Raw genomic sequence first — 19,716 nt, 5'->3', positions numbered from 1 at the left:
CAGCATATATAATGAGACCTTAGATCAATCCTTAGCGAAACTGAGGAAGTGATGAAGGAGAAGGAAGAGGAGAGAAAGAGAGACAGAGAGAGACAGAGACACACAGAGAGAACCTTTTCCTATGTTTGGGGGGTGTGCCCTGGAACAGATAATATATTCACATTAACGGTATGTGGGAAGGTCTTCAGAGGATCACACAAAGCCATGAAGATGGAGCTCTGGTATCCAAGAAGAGGGCAGAGGATGAGAGGGCTTAGGGAGATGGCTCAGTTGGTAAAACGTGAGTCTACAAGCATGAGGGCCTGAGTTTGGACCCCCGGCACCCATGTCAAAAGCCAAGCACAAGTCTATAATCACAGTGCTAGGAAGGCGGAGACAGGCAGCCCCTGGAAGCTTGCTGGCCAGCCAGTCTAACTGAATCAGCAAGTTCCAGGCTCAGTGAGAGACTCTGTCCCAAAAAATGAAGGTGGAGGCGACACAAGGGCACTGAGGTGGAGGATTTCTTCTGAGCGTGAAGAAAGATTGCTAGGTTGGTGAGATGAAGGGGAAGACCTGGAGAAGGAGGGAAAAAATATGGACAGTAGATCACACTGTGGGGAAACAGGCAAGGCCACCTCGTGTGGTATCTTGGGGACAATGAAGAAAAGGGCTTTGAATGTCCTTGGAAATGTCAAGGGAAGATGTCAGAGATTGGGGCAGTTCATTCTGAGGGTTGCTTTGGTTTCAGGAGGCCAGAGAGAAAACAGAACAGGTAGAAGGGTTAGGCTCTTACACTAGACCTGTAGCAGATGCCAAGCCATCAGGAAAGGCTGGTGACCTGGGCTAACAAGATGGTAGATGAAGTTATATTAAACACCAGCTTCTTAGGACCAGAAGGATGACCGAGGGGCTCAGCGCGTGCACTTCTCCTACTGGAGACACACATTCAGTTCCAGCGCCCACATCCAGAGGCTCACGACCACTTGTAACTTTAGCGCCAGGGCATCTAATGATATTTTCTGGCCTCTACCAGCACATGCATTTATTCATATACATAGACAAATACAAATATGCATACTTCAAAGTATAGTAAGTCTTTAAATATCAGCTACTGGCACTGTATAAGGCTGAATTGGAAGTACTTGCTAGGCAGAGGCTAGTTCAGAGAAAGACACAAATCTATGCTGAATGTAAGTAAGGCTGTCGACTCGAGTAACTGGGAGCCTATCAGAGAGTTGAGCCTTGGAGGACAACTGGCTGGATGGGACCAGGAGAGGAATTCAGATTTAGAACGTGCTGCCTAGCCTCCTGTCGACAACATCGGGATACTAACAGAAAACTGAGGCACCTTTGCATCAGGGTGACTTGAGAAGGATGTTACCTTTACAGGGGAGCAATTGACCAAGTGTGGATGGGGCCTGGAGGGACCATAGGCACACAGTAATCATGACCAGGGCTAAGGAGGACTGGCTCTCATACGTGGGGTGGGGGATGGGAAATGGTTACCTCTGGCAGTAAAACAGATGATATTCAAGAGACATTGATTCAAATCTCTCTGCCTTCTCTGTCTGCTTATACCTTCCTATCTTGTAAGCCAGGGGGAACTACTCTCTCCCCACAGTGTAGGAGATTTGCCTGTGCAAATGTTCAGGTTTGGTTATTTCATTTGGGCTTTGAAGAAAGGGTAAAGAAGCCGGGCAATGTGTCTCATGACTTTAATCCCAGCACTCAGGAGGCAGAGGCAGGCAGATCTCTGAGTTCAAAGCTGGCCTGGTCAACAGAGCAAGTTCCAGGATGGCCAGAGCTACACAGAGAAACCCTGACTTAAAAACAAAACAAACAGACACCCTTTCCCCCAAAGAAAGGGTAAATAGGAAAGATTCATCCCAGTCATCTCTGCCCTTTGCCCCCTGGGAGATAAGAGACCCTCTGAGACTATCCTAGATGGCTTCTTATTCTCCCTGTGCTCTGAAATGTGTATACTTTGAATTTTTTTTCCTCTGTGTGCTCTCTGAAGAATCCAGGTGACTCCAAAATCTTTAAGCCCCCCATGTCGCCATAGAAACCATGGGCCACAACCATTTGAAATCTGTTTTCTTTTCTACCTGCCTATTATTGCTGTCACCACTGCTGATAAGTCTCTCCGCAATTGTGATTGTCCCTGCCTGCACTGGAGAATCCATGTTCCATTTCCCTCTGTCCTTCTTGAATAATGAATTGACCCAATCCCAGAATATTCAGGTTGTTTCCTGGGGCCCCGTCTCCAGTGACAATTACTAATTCAGCCCAGGTCCCATGAGACAACAGATGGTGCCTTCAAATTGCATCATTCAAGGGGGATTTGTTACAAAGGTCTTTTACAAACATGTGGATGAAATACAAGGATCCGTGAGTACTGTGAAGAACAAAACCATGACAATGGATATGCTTGCTAACACTTCAGGCCATAAGGAGTAAGAATAAGAAGCAACCAGGAAAGGTAGGCACTAGTCCTATAGAATGTGTCACATATTTGGTTCAGGCACACAGCCAGTCCCAGGTTAAATCTATCTGGGGCAGGGGTCAAATCCTGGGTCCCTCCTGTGTGAGCGAGCATTCTACCACTACACTACATTGCTACATCCCCCTCCCCCCACGTTAACTCTGTCAGGGTAAATATTATATTCCTAGCCTACTGGTTCCCATCCATCTCCTTTTAAGTTCTAAGTTTAGAACTGAATATTGAACACAAGCCCTAACCAGTAGATGATGGTGATGATGATGATGAGATGATGATGATGATGATGATATGATATATGATATGATATGGTATGATGATGATATGATGATTTGATACCAGGGGCCTATTGTGAAGTCCACACCAGACAGCCTCAAGGACAAAAGGCAAGACTGGGAAGGGCAGAGACCAAAGAAAAGGGGGCTTGAAAGTTGTCTAGCACATTTGGACAAAGACAAGTATCCATGGGTATCTGGGTGTATGGATTCAGAGTCCTGGAAGGAATTGAGATGGAGATGAAAATCTGAAAAACATCTGTGGAAAGACAGAGTCAGGGAGATAAGAAGAACGCACAGGAAGCTATGGGAGGGAAGGGGAAGACAGCATCACTTGGGCTCCAGTGGCTTGAGAGCTGGAAAAGAGCAGGGTTGGCTGGCTGAGTGGAGAGAAGCCAAGAAGGGTGGCTCCCTGAAAGGCTAATGGGCGAATCCTGATGGAAGGTCTCAGATCCTGCTGAGACGCAAGGGCTGAGAGTATAAGCGGCTCTCATTTCCTTGACACATCCTCCAAGGGGTAACGGGAGCTCCTTGGGGATGGGTCCTTAGGGTAGCAGCACATGGTGGGCTCAAGAGTCAATGAGCGAATGAGTAAAGCCACCATCAGGTGAGAGGAGAGGGCTAGCCTGTGCTCAACTTAGAAATGCTTGTAGGAAATGATCCAACCATGGCTCTGGGAGCCCCCGAGATATCTGCCTCTCAGGGAGCGTTGAGTCGGGTCCTTGAGGTCCTTGAGTGGAACATTGACGCTCACATCCCCAAACAACTTGGGCAAAACAACGAGAATTGCTGGCCAAAAGCCACACCTCCTCCTCTAGCCGGGAGCTCTCCCAGGACAACCTGAGCTGTCAACAGACTGAAATGATGCCAGCACTCTTCCTGTCTCTTGCTTCTGCTCTAATCTGAATTTGATGGCTTGACTTTTTTTTCTCAGACTAATATCCTCCATACAGCAGGAAACATGTCCACTACTGGCTACATCCCCAGCGTCTAGACCATGCTGACACATAGCAGATACCCAATAAAGCACTTGTTGAGTGAACCAATTGGCTCCAAGTAGAAAGAAGCACTACGTTTCCCATAGTTGCAGATCAAATGCAACTCTGGCCAGTCAGCCATGGCCAACAGGTTGTGATCCTTATTAAATCTGAAAGGATGAGATGAAAAAGGAAATCCCAGAGGAATGAAAGATTCCAGACAAAGAAACTACAGGGGTAGGGGTTACCCAGCAAATCCCCATATTAGAAAATATATTTTATGATAGCATTGGTTTAAAAAGACATTATACCATCATATCATCATCATCATCATCATCATCATCATCATCATCATCATCACCATCACCATCACCATCACCATATACTGGTTAGGGTTTGTGTTCAACATTCAGAAGGGTGCTTTGGGGTAGTGATCGGAACACGGGGATGCTAACCTAATCAATAGGTTAAGCCATTGATAGTCACGGTTGATCTATTGGAAGCTAGTGGAAACTGGGGAAGGTGGGGCCTGAGTTTTGAAAGGAGGAGGTTTCTGGATGAGTAATTTGTCTCTGGTCCACTCTACTCTCTGCTTCCTGGCCATCTGTGAAGTTATTGGCTTTGCTCTATCACACATACCCTGTCACGCTCAGCCATGACAGAATCCCACTGCGTGGATTGAAAATCCCTGAAGCTATGGTCCAAAATGACCACCTGTTTTCCCCAGGTATTTTGTCATGACCGTGGTGGCATGATGACATGACACTGAAACATTTTCTTCAGCCTAAGATGTCAGTTGTGTTCTTTGGATTTAAAACAAACAAACATCAGGCCTGCCCTAGTTGGCTTCTTGTTGCTGTGATAAAACACTGACCAGAAGCAACAGAGGAAAGGGTTAATTTCATCTTTACAATCCCAGGTCTTAACAGTTCATTACTAAGGGAAGGGGGTGGGCAGGAATTCAAGGTGGGTCCCAGGAAGGGGGGGACTGAAGCGGAGTTCATGGAGAAGTGTCTACTGGCTTGCTCCTTGTGACTTGCTCAGTCTGCTTTCTTATAGAAAGAACCCAGGACTGGGACCTGACCAGAGATGGCACTGCCTTTGTTATTCATCAATAAAATGCCCCCCCACCAGACATGCCCACAGGCCAACCCGATAGAGGCATCGCCTCCACTGAGAGTCCATCTTCCCTGATGATTCTAGTTTGTGTCAATTTGACAAAATCTACCCAGTACACGGCAGTTTGGGGGCCTTAAAGTAACCTGAGTCCTGGGCCCTGCAATGAGCAGGCTACTTGGAGAAGGCACACCTGAGAATAAGTGGTTGCCAGTGGTGCTACAGGATCTAACTCAGAGCCAAACTTGCAGGCAGGATCTTTTGACATGCCGAAGATACATTGGCTAGAAATACTTCCAAGCTGAGCACAAGACTGTGGGAGACGAGTCTCCCAGTGGCCCATCAGGAAAACCACACAGGGAACAGAACATGACAGCACCACATACCATGAAGCCTTCTAGAAGAAAGCTTTTAATCCCCACTCTAACCAAAGCCCCTTTATAACCGGAACCTTTTAACACAACCTTGAATGTACAAAATAGACACGCAGAGCAAGCATTTACTAGAAATGTAAGGTTTATTTTTAAACAGCTCTTTGGTATGCATATTAATTTACCATTTATTAAAGGTGGAAAAAAATTTGCCATGCTAATTAAGATGGATGTGTTTGTTTAACAGCATACAATCAAAGGGAGACTAATTAGATACATGCTGAGAAGTGAAGGTAGGAAAATATTAAAAGTCTTTTGTCCTCATATCTAAACAATTATGTTTCTATTAGTGCAGATATCTTTGTCAACACAATAAAAACAATGCAGTCCATAACTTACAATAACTTCAGATCTAAGCAGAGAGATGCTTCAGGTGGGTTGGTTGGTATTTCCTGGCGTGGCAGTATGCACAGTACAAAATAACACGTGCCCTGTTATTTTTGTTTGGTTTTAATCTTTTGAGACAGGGTCTCACTGTGTAGCCCTGGCTAGCCTGGAATTCACTATGTAGACCATGCTGGCCTCAAACTCAGAGAAAAGTGCCTGCCTCTGCCTCTCTCTGCCTCTCTCTGCCTCTCTCTGCCTCTCTCTGCCTCTCTCTGCCTCTCTCTCTCTGCCTCTCTCTGCCTCTCTCTGCCTCTCTGCCTTTTTTTCTGCCTCTCTCTGCCTCTGACTCCTGGGTGCTTCCATAAAAAGCATGCACCACCATGTCCAGCCCATAATACAGGTGATAACCCAAGTTGCAGTGAAGGCACAAGTCCTCCAGAAACCTCTGGGGAGCAATCTCCCTGTTACATGGACCTTTGTCGGGGGCGGGGGCATACTACACCTCAGAGGTGCACCATAGCACCTCTTCTTAGAATATGGGGCTCCTCTGAACCTGGTGCACTTGTGTCTTTCAGTGTGGTGGACCCAAATACACACACCCATCCCGTGACGGGATGTAGAGGTGCTGAAGAGAGGCGGGGCCTAGGAGTTGGCCCAAGGCCTGCCTTTGTGTGCCAAGTCTCCCTCACATCCACCTTTTGCTTCCATTCTAAGACCACTATCCTCTAGTCTTTCCTGGACCTTGCATTCCCAACCCCTCAGAGGGTCTTTCAGAGTCCCATGCCCTGACACATCACTAAAGCATATGTGAGGGTGACCAGCAATGAAGAATGACTGACACCATTGGACGTTGGGGAAAAGCAAGGTTAAAACCACAGCGAGACACGCTCATGCACACCCGTGGAAAACAACTATGACCTTCAAATGATTTATTTCAGCTTACAAAGGCAGAGTCTATTTCATCGTTTGGGTTTACAGAGGAGTGAATAGGAGGCGGTGGGGCGGGGTTGTGGCGCTTCCCCGAGGTAGCCTAGAAATAAATAGAACATAACCAGTAGTTTAAATAAATAAGAGATCGCACCGACACTCCTATTATGTCACATGGTCCTCTATACAATTACTTTTCATCCGGCTGTGTCACGGATCACGACCACTTACAGAAAGCCAACCTGCTTCTGGATCAGCAAATGTCACGAACACCCAACTTGATGCAGGCGCTGCCTCCTGTCAGTCTGGGGAACCTCACATAGTCATTCCCTAGGAGGTTGGATTTCCTTTCTAGTAGAAAGCCACAAGCTACGGAGCAGCGCCACCTGCTGGCAGAGACCTCACGGGCTGCAGTGACACTCTTACCTTAACCAACCATATCAGAAAGGGAGAGATGGGCAAAGAGACACAAGGAAGTCCCTTGGCACACCAATGGGAAGTCCCGGCAAACATGCATGATCCAAATGGATATCTTAACACCATTTTGTCTGTACAAATAAAACCTGAGGAACCTCTTTGGATCTGGCAATTCTTCCTGTACAGATCTTACAGTAAAAGAACAAACCCTCTCTGTGTTTACAAGCCCTGCCCCTCCCCGGGAAATCCCCAAGACCACTGTAGGTGCAAAAAACTTCCCAAGAGCCAGTTTCTTTCATTTCTCCCTACTTAGTTTGGGAAGGCAGGAGCTGGAGCACTGTCACAGCAAAGTCAGGGGTTAAATTGTGGTCGCAGGTGCCAGAACAGCAAGCTATGCTTATCCTTTGGGATCCGCAACATTCAAAAACAGAGCCAAGAGTGTTGAAGACATGCATCCACATAAAATCTCATGCAACTGACATTCACAGCATCATTTGTCGGTCATGGCTCTAAAGTGGAAGCAATATAAATAGCCACCTATCAATGAACTGAGAAACAGTCGGGCACAGCTTAATCACAAACACGCGCGGGCACTGCTGCAGGCAGCTGCACGGGTGGACCTCCAAACTAAGGTGAAAGAAAATCAATCACAAGGGCCACACACAAGGAAAAAAAAAACAAATTTCCTTGAAGAAATCAGAATAGGCAAATCCATATAGATAAAATGTAGACTAGGGGTTTCCCTGAGCTGGAGATGTAGAAAGAGTATGAAGTCTCACTTTGGAAAAATGCTTTAGAATTAAAATAAGAGATAAGGTAGCAGTGAGATTTAGACACCTCGATAATGCGCTAAAAACCATCAGCCTGTGCCCTTTAGCAAGGCAAAGACTCTCTCGGGATTTTTATAACAGCCTATGCAGTAAGAACTGCAAAGTAAATAGTAAAATGGATGTATACCATTTTAAAGTGAGGGGTTTTGTATGGGATACTACAAATCCCACATACCACACCAGCAAGTATTCTGGTAAGGCACAGAACATCTGCCAAACAATACGGCCTTTTCAATATAAGCAATGGTATTACTCAGAAGCTAGGGATTCAAACCCAGCAATCCTAAACAGATTTTGCTAAAATTTAATCCACCCACTTCTTTTCCAGCACATGCATTACAAGACCACGCAAACCAAACCCACTTTCTAAGTTTCTGTTGTTCAAGGGGCCCATCCACACTGTGGAACAAACTGTCATCTGTCTAGAAAAGGGAGTCTGCTGGAGCAAAACCACTTTCATTGCAATGCCAACATGTAATCTGCATTAACACACAGTGCGTTCGGCATTGCTCTTTTCAAATGAGTCCGGACACATTTTAAGTGCCTCTGCTTTAAGCCGCAAGCATGGTGGCTGTCAATAGCTTTAACCCACATAAACAAAAGCTCTTTGGGTCATCTCAGTCAAATTTTCAGTGCGTTGAGGGACAGCCATATGTTAAAAGCCACTGCTGAGTAAAACAGGAGACGTGGAACGACACCTGTGTGTATTAAAGGCACCTGTTCACCAGGGGACCTCTGTATTGAAGCATTGATCAGCGGCATAATAGATAGCATTCCATGGGTGGGTAAGGCATAGCGCTGAGGAGACCCCACTCAAAGGGGAAAAAAAGGAGAGTAAGTTCTAGCTGAAACCACTGATGACAAACTGTCAGGAACTGATGCGCATGCTCAATTCGGCCCCTCTGCACTAGAGTTCCCAGGCCCTCGCCCAAAGGGAAACACACCATCAGCTCCTGATCCTGCTTGTAGCTGCAAGTGACCATGGCAACAGTCATGCCAAGAACTACTCCTGGATCCCTAGCATCCTCACCTTCCCGAAGATGCCTGCCTGGGAGGATTTTCCCCAACAGATTCACCCAACTCGAGACATCAAGGACAGTTAGCCAAATGGACACAGAGAAAAATGAGACTTGGCGGAGACACAAAGAATCCCCGGGGGTGGGGTTGGAGGAGTGGGTGGAGTGGGGCTCAAAAGCTTACAGGTAAGTGGTCAGTAGGAGTGTTCAACCAGACCCAGAAGGTGTCTGGACAGACAAAGTGCTTGTATGACAAGCATGAGGACCTGAGTTTGATCCCTAGAACTCACAGAAAAAAGCCTAGCACAGAGGCATGCTCTTGAAATCCTTCTCAGAACTGGGAAGGCAGAAACAGGTGGATCCCTGGGACTTACAAGCCAGCTTCACCTGAAGGATGAGGTCCAGGCCAATAAAAGACCACATCTCAAAACAACAACTATATGTGTGTGGCTTACTTTACACAGGCCGTTGATGGCTCTGTGATAATGTCACCTGACCAACTGGCTTCTGCTTCCCCCCAGTGAGGAGTGGGGTCTCAGAAAACACACTGCTTGTCAGAACACCCACCACACTGGCACTCAGCGTGAAGGTGGTCACTGTTTAACAGTTATGTTGGGACAGTGTTACAGGCTGTGTATCACCCTACCAGGCCAAAGACTGGGGTGGCCCTGCTAAACACAACTGTCTCACAAATAGGTAGATATCATAATGGGGAGCTCCTCTTTTCCTGAATTCCCAAGTCTCAGACCTGCGCCTCCTGTTTAGAAAGCCTTTGAGTCTTCCTACCTTGTCTTTTCTCCTCATCCTTCACTAGCAGCCTCTAGCTTCCCTCCCTTCTGCTCGGGGAAACTTCTGTGGGCGCACACCTCCACTCTGACACAAGCATACTTCTCTGACATGGCCCTTCTTCAGAACCATGGGACTGATCTGTAGAGCCCAGTGCTAAAAAGCCAACTATTTCAAAAAAAATTATTAAGAACTTCAAGATGGCAAGAACAGAGCCCTAAGCCAAACCCAAGGCCATGTGTGAGCACACTGGCACTTAAGAACCCTTCGGACCAACTCCTCTTAAATACAGAGGGAGAAAGGAGTCTTCGACAGAGCAGGCCAACAGTGCCCGTGCTGGCAACTTGTCACAAGCGGGGGACATGTTGCCTCAGAGGTGCCTGGGGAAGAACCCGAAGTCTCACCATCTTTCTTGGTTGATTGCTACAATTGGCCAGAGCACAAATTGCACACTAGAGTGAAAGGCTAGGGAACAGAAAGATCTCCAAATACTCATGTTAAAAACTAAAGTCACGTTTCTTAAGAGCCCTTCCTGAGCATACAACCAAGCGCTAGATCATAAGGAGTTACCCACACCACCCCATCCACTCCACCTACCTCACCCACCCCTCCCTACCCCCTCACTCCCTGAGGAGAGTGACTGCAGCTGTGGGGGACCTGGAGGCTTGGGAGTTCAAGATAGGCATCATGGGGGCATGGGAGGGGGGGGCATAGCATATGCCAGGAGGGACTTCCTGTTGTTAGAAAAGGCTAGAGGGTGTGAGCTGCTGAGGGATCCCTTTCAAGAATTACTTGGATTTCTTTAGTCACTAAAGTCACACGTTCCTGAGATGACAGGCTTCAGTAAAGGCAGGAGGTGAAATCAGATCGGGAAGGAACCAATAGCCACAGGCAAAGAGAGTGGGGAAGGGAAGGAGGGAGGGAGAAAGGGAGGGGTAGATGGATGGACAGACAGATGGACAGATGAATGGATGGACAGATGGATGGGCAGAGGGAGGGATGGAGGGGCAGAGGGACAGAGGAAAGAAATATCCAAAAGATTTGACACCACCAGTTCTGGACTGTTAGGCCCTCTTCCCAGGGAGTTCTGCAAAGAGTTTAGGAGTTACACAACTTCTTGGTGCCATTTACCTTACATGTCTCTTGACAGCCCACCCCGAGCTAAACACCCTCCCTTAGTGTCCATCCGATGCGCCGAAGAGTCAGAAAGCTGCTGAACCCCATGGTGACAATCAAAAAACTCCAACAAGCCACAGAGTGATCTCCAAAACAAAACATTTGCTGGCCAGTCCTCCACCCCTGCCAAAGGGGGGGGGGCAAAAAAAGAGGGAGCCAAAATGGCTTTGGAGGATCAGGAAGGAAGGAACCTCACACAAGCCTTCAGAGGGCTGGTAGCAGCAAGTCCTGGCTCTGCCGCCACCCACCTACAAAGTCAGAGAGTGATTTGAAAAACAGGCTCTTTCCAGCTTTTGTTTCACACGGAGGGTTGAGGTTGGGGGAGGGGAGTCATCTGGACGAGCAGGACAAAAACCACGTGCAGCCCTTGCTGGGGACAGCAGCAGCAGCAAGCCCTGCTGCTGGACAGGCGGCTGATCAAAAAGGAGGAAGAGAAGAAGCTGCTTGAGGAGGTGAACACGAACCAACACCAAACCAAAGACCTGGATAAAAACCTAAAGACACAGGGTGACCATGGCAACCTGCCAGTCCACAGCTCTAGAGGCTAAAAGAGTGCTTCCGGGACACCAGTGGGAATCTGCTAACTCGAAACACAATTTCATGATAGACAATATGGGGGGAGCAATCAGCAGAGATGTCCTGAAGGCGCCGCCCACCACAACAGAGCTCTCCTGACCACGGAAGCAGAGCAACACTGCATCACAGCCACCACGCCCATCTATGGAGTTGTCTCTTCTGAGAAGTCTCATCTGGACCAGAAGCTTCCAACACCATAACCTAAGGTCATAGGAAGCCTCACGCACAGCATACAACTCCCCCAACCTGGTCCAAGGTCCTCCCCTTCCCTCACACACAACCAACAAGTGCAAGAGCCCATCTCTCCTGGACACATAGAACTGGTCATATATATAAGAAGCCAACCCCACCAAGGAAGAAGGCCACCACTCCAGCCAGCAGAGAGTCCTGCATGTCCCTTAACTCCACCATTGCTTGTTCCCTTATAGCTCCTTGAAAAGACATAGATCTTCTATTTGTCCAAAAAGATATAACAAATGCCATAATCTGAAGCACGAACCATAAAAAAAAAGCAACCTTTTGACCTGTCTAGAAATATCCTTCAAAAATCGGATTCTTCCAACTGCCAGCAATGAGCCAAACTGCTTGCCCCCACAACCCTCCACACATTCAACCCCTCCACCCTCCTCACACCGGCACCCTCAGCCCTACCCAAGGGTTGCCTGCTAAGGAAACACTATACCTTGTCCCCACCTGAAGCCTTCCCTGATCTTGGATCTGTGCCTGGATGGAAACCTTTTCTTCGTCAGGAAAGTGCAAAGGAACCACAACGTAAACATGTCAAGGAGGGACACCCCCTTTTCCTGAAATAATGGAAATGACACCCAAAACCCAAACAGGAGGCAGGGTGCAGCCTGATCCTGAGCTTCTTTGGGTCCTCAGCATCTGTCCTGACCCTTAGAACCGGTACCTAAGACATTAAAAAAAAAAAGTGGGACCACACCCCGTTTGCCTGCAGATGGCAAATAAGAGGACAACCATCAACAGAATCAAAGGCCTTCATCACAGTCAAAAAAAAGTCCAGGATGCAGTCCTCCTCCGAGGATTTAGAAAGACCTCCTAAATAATGGAGATTCCAGAGGGTTCCATTTCGACTCCCAACCAACCAGTCAAAAGAGCATAGTATCTGTTCTGGCGCCTACCTGAAGGAGGAACCACCTGCTCTCGGGTTTATGGTTTAAAAGAGAAGAGAAAAAAAAAAAAAACTATATTTATATACAAGAAGATCAAGTTCCTGTTCCCCATAGGACACTCACTGTTTAACCACGATTAATATTTTATCCAGCAGGAAAGGACCAAACAACGGTCATGTGGCGTTTCAAAGCCTTCCAAACCTTTAGGTGTAAGCAACGGGCACTAGGAGAACCGAGCAGCAGGTGATCTGCTGCCTAGATCAGGAGCCAGCCATTTGTCTCAAATGGGGCTGGGGGTTTGCCTTCAACGTCGAAAGCACCTCCAGTCAGTGTACAGACTCAGTTGGGGATCAGCAAAACTACGAAATCTCAACAAAACAAACAAACAAACAAAAAACAAAAAAACGCAGCTGGCTATAGCCAGCTATCGATGTTCACCCCAGAGGGAATATAGAAACGCCAGGATTCTCCACCAGGGTGACCCTTCTCCATTCCCAGAACAGAGAGCACATTCATCAAGGTCTAAAGGTGTTCTCCTTTGTTAACATTGGGACAAGATGGGATGGAAGGTGCTTCTGGCATCTAATGGGTGGATAGTGCCAATCATCCTACAATGCGTAGGACAGCCAGCCTCTCCCCGCCCTCGTCACCCCCCCCCACACACACACACACAAAGGATTCAGTTCCAATGTCAATAGTGCTGAGGCTGAAGAGGTCCGCCTTACATACAGGCCCTTGAACCCCACACCAGTCATCCAACGGGAGCTAGGACGTCTCTGAGCACCTCAACTAAGCTGTAGGGTCCATTGCTCGGAACAAACAGTGTAGACTCTAGAAATGCAGGCACAAGACACGGAGAGTCCCGGGGCTTGTTGGGGACGAGGCTCAGCAGCCCCTCATGCCCATTCACGAACCCACCGGTCATAACCAAATGCTCAACTATCAAGGTCAGGTACTCTTTCCCCCCGCCCCCCAAGTAATTTAACTTTTTAAAAGAACCCTGTTAACTAAAAGAAAGCCTGCTTGAATGATTCGCTTGGACACGTGACCTCATTTAAGCCTCCCAGGTATCCGATCGGGACCATTATCACCATATGACAGAAAAGAGGACTGGGGTACAAAGATTTAGACAAGGTTCCCAATATGACACAGCTAGTAAGTGGCAAAGCCACAGACATGACCCGCCCCCCGGAACTCTGAGTTTGGAGGCCATCAGTGGGCCTGAGGTGGGACCCCAGGCAGCCCTGGTTCCGTGCCACTTTGCATCTGGTTCACACACATGAAGCACTAACGCTGAGCCTAACGAACCCAAAGACGTCACTTCAAGCAGGTGACGTACAAAGGTCTGACGCAAATGCGACCACAGAGGTGGATTCCAGGCATTAATCTTTGATGCTTACTGGAAACTCGCCGCTCCCCTAGTCTCCATGGGGGCAGGTGTCTCCAGGTTCAGCTCTAGCCGACTCTCTGCTCCCAATATGATGCCTCGGGAACTCTGTCAGCTCCTTCTCCACTCCACCTGGTCTTGCTCCAGGATTTATTTACTCTCCCTGACTTGCCTGCTCAGAGACTGCCAGGATTTTCTCTGTGCTCCCTGCAAGGCCAGAAATCTGCTATTCTCTAGAAAGAACACAAAGAAAGTAACCATTAGTCCGAAGGTTGCCTTATTTTGCTTTAGCCAAGCTGCTGCTGGGGTCCCTCGGCCTCTCTCGCTTCTGTTTCATAGTGGAAGGCTCTACTCATAGGCCTCGCAGGCTACAGATTATGCAACAACTACGCTTATCACGCCAGGAATTGGTATGAGCTCGAGAATCCCAATCCAAGGAGCTGTACCTTGTCCTTTACTTCCCAATGGTCACCCCCTCAATCCCTTTGCTATTGAGACCCACCAGGTACATCACTTTTATGTCCACAGGAAGCCTGTGACAGTCAGGAAGCTGCATTTATCCAAACTGCGTTCAGAAACATGTTTTGGTTTTTGTTTGTTCGTTTTGTTTTCTGATGGTTGGGTGATACATCCAAATCTAATTTTTGTTTGTCTCAGAACACAAAAACTGGGCTGGCAAGATGGCTTAGTGGGTGTAGATGCTTGCAGCCAAGCCTGATGACATAAGTTCAATTCTCAGATCATATATGGTAGGTGAAGACAACAGACTCCCATATGTGTACCATGGATATGAGCATGCCCCCCCACCCTGTGCCACATACACATAATAAATGTAACTTAAAAAAAAAAAAGAAAACAGCATTCAGCCAGGCAGACACACCAAAGGGAACATACTGGCCAGATTCGCTTTAAAATTTTTGATTTAGGGGCAGGTAAGTAAGGGTTCAGCCAGTAAAGGCACTTGCCACAAGCCCTGAGTCTGATCCCCAAGACCCACATTGTGGAAAGAAAGACCAATCCCTGAGAAGCTGTCCTCTGAGCTCCACACCTGTGCTCCACATACATGTGCCCCCACATACTCAACCAGGTGACAAGTGTAACTTTAAGGATGATAAACAAATAGTGTTCTAGATGACTTATTGTGTGTTAGATGCATGTATGTCTATGCATCGTGTGTGTGCAGTGCCCATAGACTCCTGAAAAAAAAGTGTGAAAAAAAAAACTAGAACTGATGTCACTGATGCTTGGTGGGCCACTGTGTGGGTGCTGGGGATCAAACCCGGGTACTGTCAAGCAGTGGTCAGTGCTTTTAACCTCTTATCAATCTCTCATTTTTAAAGTGAGTTTAATGTTGTGAAGCTAATCGTCCTGCCTCCCAACACCTGTCACACTTAACGATCACCGGGCCCTGGCCCTGTCTGATGTGAGCCCTTCTCTAGGTATTTCTTACTGTTAAGGGACTGTCATGTAACCAGAATCAACATAGTGTGCTGTCTGGTGCGTTTTGATAGTTAGCAGGCACTGCATTAACCCCACCCTCACCCCCTACCCTCGTCATCCTTATCTGGGTTCCCTTGAGGGGGTCTTTCTGGAAAGTAACAATATCTCCTGGATTAGCTGCTTCATCCCTGTCGCTGTGCACAGGTGGCCTTGGGAAGGGGCTAAAAAATGCCCACCCCAGGGCCTCTCTCTGTCAAGAGGAGGCTGTGTTCCCATTACTCTGATCCTTTAAGGGTGATGGAAGCCCCCAAAGCCGGGGTCCAGTGCCCTCACTAGTCCACATAGTAGCATCTCGGCCCAGAATGGTTTAGAGTTGATGTGTCTTACATCAGGCAGGGAAGGATGAGCCCCACTGTATGCTGATGGGTAAGCGGCCTAGAAATGTGTGGTGCTTGTAATCTCACAGCTGGTCGGAGGGTGAAGCCACAACTGCATCTGTCTTCTTGACCCAGGCTACTGTGTTTCTTTGGAAGCTTCTTGCTTCCACATCCCACAGAGAGCAGACTGTGCAGAGAAGATCCTGCTGCCCTTCCACCCAGACTGAGAAGAGCCTGGTACTGCAGTTATCCCCAGAGTGCATGCTGCTACTAGGGCCATGGATCTCCTTCAAGAGGGAGAGGACCAGAAACCCAAGAAACTGCAGCTGAAGCCAGGGTGCCCTCTGCTGGCTAACCACTGGACTAGTCAAATCTTGGATACAAGGCATGTGTGGGTTCCAGTAGTGAGGGGTCCTAGAGAGAGGCTTCTTTCATTATCTATCACATCTTCTGAAGCCCCAGGACCCCTGGTGGTGTACAAATCATGTCCTGTTTTCCCCTTACTGCATTCCTAAACACACCTGCATCATTGGTGACTTTCTGTATGACAGCCACTAGGGATGGCGCTATGGGGACCAAGAGTGACTTCCCAGTCCCCTGTAGAGTTTCCTGAGTAAGGCAGATGCAAATCAAACAAACACAAAGCAAAACAAAAACAACCAGTGACAGTATAGATCTGACAAGACAAAGACCACGCAGTACGCTGGGCTCCAATAGAAAAGCAAATGTCAAGAAAATCTAAAAGGTAAGGTCTGTGTGTGTGTGTGTGTGGGGGCAGCTTTGAAGAGAAAAGGGAGACAGATGGGGATGGAGAAGGAAGTGCATTCTGGGAAGTGGAACAGACTTGACCACCTTATTCCGTCCCCTTGCCTTTAGGGCTTTCTCTGTCTTGCTCCTGTGTGCTGCTCAGATGCTGCTGAGGTTATCTTGGAACAGAGGACCTCAGCTGAGAAAATGCCTCCATCAGGTTGGCCTGGAGGCAAGTCTACGGGACATTTTGTTTGATGCCCTCATCCTGGAGGCCTACAGAGACTAGCTCAGAACTAGCTCATCTCAAGGTCACCAACTTTGGCCTCTGAAAAGGGCCCCTGCAAAAGGATCATCTCAAAGGTCCTGTAAGCCAAGGGTCCTCTATAGTCAGATTACATAGTTCTCTCCTAACCACAAGCCCATTACATGGTCGAGTGGTGATAAAGAGAGACATTCCTTCCTAAGGATACAATAAGAACGGCCACTGACCACGTGCGCTACATACCTGGCATTCAGTGGGTGCACAAGTCATGATGCCTCTTCTACACTTGCTCCCTGCCCTTCCAAGACAGGGTTTCAATGAGTTTGCACCATCGTGGGATTCTCAGTGGACCCGAGTTATCCCTTCAGTTTCCTCTTGCCCCTTATTGATAACGTTGTTTGAGTGCCTTTTCTACGTCACAGCCCCATACACAGGAGATCATTTCACTCTGCTTGATGTTAGAATCTTCCCACTTTAGAGGTAAGAGGACACAAAGCCAATCCTAGTACTAGAGAAGCAGAAGGGGGATCAGAAAGTTCAGTGTTAATTCTTGGCCACATAGGGATTTGGGCTAGCCAGGTCTACATGAGACTTTGTCACATACATACATACATACATACATACATACATACATATACTCATACATACATACATACATATATTCATACATACATACAAACATACATACATACATACATACATACATATATATAAAATAGCTCACAGACACACAACTTGCATTTGAGTGCAAAGGTACCTGAACCAAATGCCAGCTTAACCATACCTCTCCTAGAGCCTCCAACATGACACTACCTAGGACTCTGTGACTCTCAGGGTACCCTTTCTCCCTCCATAATTTATCCTCACATAGCTGTGGGGCAAATCTTATTTACTGTGTTTTCTTTGACCAATAGGCCCACATCTCCAAAGATCAGTGGGCTATGAACACATGCATGCCTTTCTCCCCCAGAACCTCAAGCAGCCCCACTCCCAGCAGCTAACTCTTGAGCCTTGGACAGCTACCTCTTACGTCTTTCATTGAAGAGCTAAGTTCATGCCATCCAGCAGTTCAAGTTCCTCATGGCTCTGCTGCTCTAGTTCATAGGAGCCTTAAGGGGTCTCCTGCCCTAGTTTGTGTTAGGATCCTGTGGGATGGAGATAGCCTCAGTGTCTCTTACCAAGCCAGAAGATACAGGCTTTACCTCTTTCCAAAACCAGCATCCTTGACCAGCTGCCTTATTCTGTTCGTGAGACCAGTGTCTGTGCCTCCAACTATCTCTTTCCAACTGTCTGCGTACCAACCGTGACCCCCTCTCCCACAGCCCCCTTCTAACTGCCTCTGGATTGTTCACTCCCTGCACATTCCATCAAACCAACTGCTCGTCCTGCCCCGAAGAGGTTCGGGCCAGGTCCCTCCCCATGGGGACATGACCATTCTTTGCCCTTTACTAGAGTTATTTTCCAGGATGTATCTTTCCCAATTAAAGACCCTTTAGGTACAGGAACCGTCTTAACATTTCCTCCCCGCAACACCGATCACAATAACTGTAACCCAGAATTACTAAATTTATTCCAAGTAAATTGATACGAAGAATTAGTTAAACCAAAATGACTTTTGAGCATAGGAGCATTTGGGCTTTAAAACTTAAAGTTAATGTGCTTCTTGACACAGAATCTTACAAACTGGCTCACCCTCGCAGGGCTCTCTAGAGGAATAAAACATGTACAGGGATTTATTAGACTGGCTTCCATGGCAGGAATTAACAGTGCTCCCTCCACTAAAGAAGCAAAGATAGTCGATCTAAGTCCTAGTCAGGGTGCTAGAACAGTCCTGAAGAGTCACTGGTATGCTGAGTCTACGCTGAACGGCCCAAGAAGCTGGAGTCTGAAGTCAGCAGAGGATAGAAGACAGTCAGAAAGAAGGATGCTTCCATCTTAGCATAGTGACAAACACCTTTAATCCTAGCTGAGGAGGCAGAAGTAGGTGGTCCTCTGTTTAAAGCCAGTTTTTCTACACAGGGGATTCCAGGACAGTGTGGGGCTACACAGAGAGACCCTGTCACAAAAATATTTTTATAGATTAAAAAGAAAGGGAGAAAGGGAAGGAGAGAGGAAAGGAGGGAGGAGGGAAGGAAGGAGGGAAGAAGAGAGGGGGAGGAAAAGAAGGAAAGAAAAGAGGGAGGGAGGGAGGGAGAGAGGAAGGAAGGAAGGAAGGAAGGAAGGAAGGAAGGAAGGAAGGAAGGAAGGAAGGAAGGAAGGAAGGAAAACAGGTTCAGGCATGTGCACCCACCATGCTTTTTCCAGGGTCTGTTTTTGGCTGTTGTCTGGTGCAGCCCATAGTGGAAACAATTTCCTCCTGTCTCAGACCCAGTCATGGTCCCACAAGGCAATTCTCTCAAGACATAGCCCCACAGAAATGCCAGTGCGTTTCATTCATCTGATTCTCTCTCAATGTAGTCATAGTGACCACCAAGACTGAATCCTGGGAATTGTGATCAAGGCTGTTAAAAGATGATCATAGCTCTGTAAGATTTACTCAGTCAGACTCTCTGGGGTAAGGCCTAAGCCAGTGGTTCTCAACCTTCCTAATGCTGTGAGCTTTCAATACAGTTCTTCATGTGGAGAGCTCCTACCATGAAATTAGTTTCATTGTGACTTTATAAGTGTGATTTTGCTACTGTTATGAACGGTGATGTAAATATCTGATCTGCAGGATATATGATATGAGACTCCCCAAGGGGGTTGTGACCCGCAGGCTGAGAACTACTGGCCAAAGGAAAAGCCACTCTTTAGTTTTACCATTTTCTTTAATGTTCAGACTTACAAAACAGTGAAAGGTAATAAAGGTCCTACATACCCTCCACCCAACTCCTCATAACCATAACACAAAGACCACAAAACAATGAAAAGTTATTACTTTTACTATTATTATTATTGTTATTATTAAAGGTCCTATGTACCCTCCACCCAACTCCCCATAACCATAACACAAAGACCAAAGTCAAAATGTTCACGTCACACCCAGGTTTCCCCATTG

At 47.3% G+C, this 19,716-nt stretch overlaps 1 long non-coding RNA gene across 1 annotated transcript; it reads right to left on the bottom strand.

Moving 5' to 3' along the window:
* Positions 1-5,345: 5,345 nt before the first annotated feature.
* Positions 5,346-17,983, bottom strand: LOC143434898 (uncharacterized). Its single transcript, XR_013104752.1, has 4 exons — positions 17,882-17,983; positions 16,923-17,187; positions 13,864-14,083; positions 5,346-6,632 (listed from the first exon to the last, which is right to left on the bottom strand). It is a non-coding gene; the product is annotated as an uncharacterized LOC143434898 (long non-coding RNA).
* Between the last annotated feature and the right edge of the window lie 1,733 nt (positions 17,984-19,716).

Source organism: Arvicanthis niloticus, chromosome 18 (genome assembly GCF_011762505.2).
Source record: "Arvicanthis niloticus isolate mArvNil1 chromosome 18, mArvNil1.pat.X, whole genome shotgun sequence".
Taxonomy (NCBI): domain Eukaryota; kingdom Metazoa; phylum Chordata; class Mammalia; order Rodentia; family Muridae; genus Arvicanthis; species Arvicanthis niloticus.
This window is presented reverse-complemented; position numbering and strand designations above follow the sequence as displayed.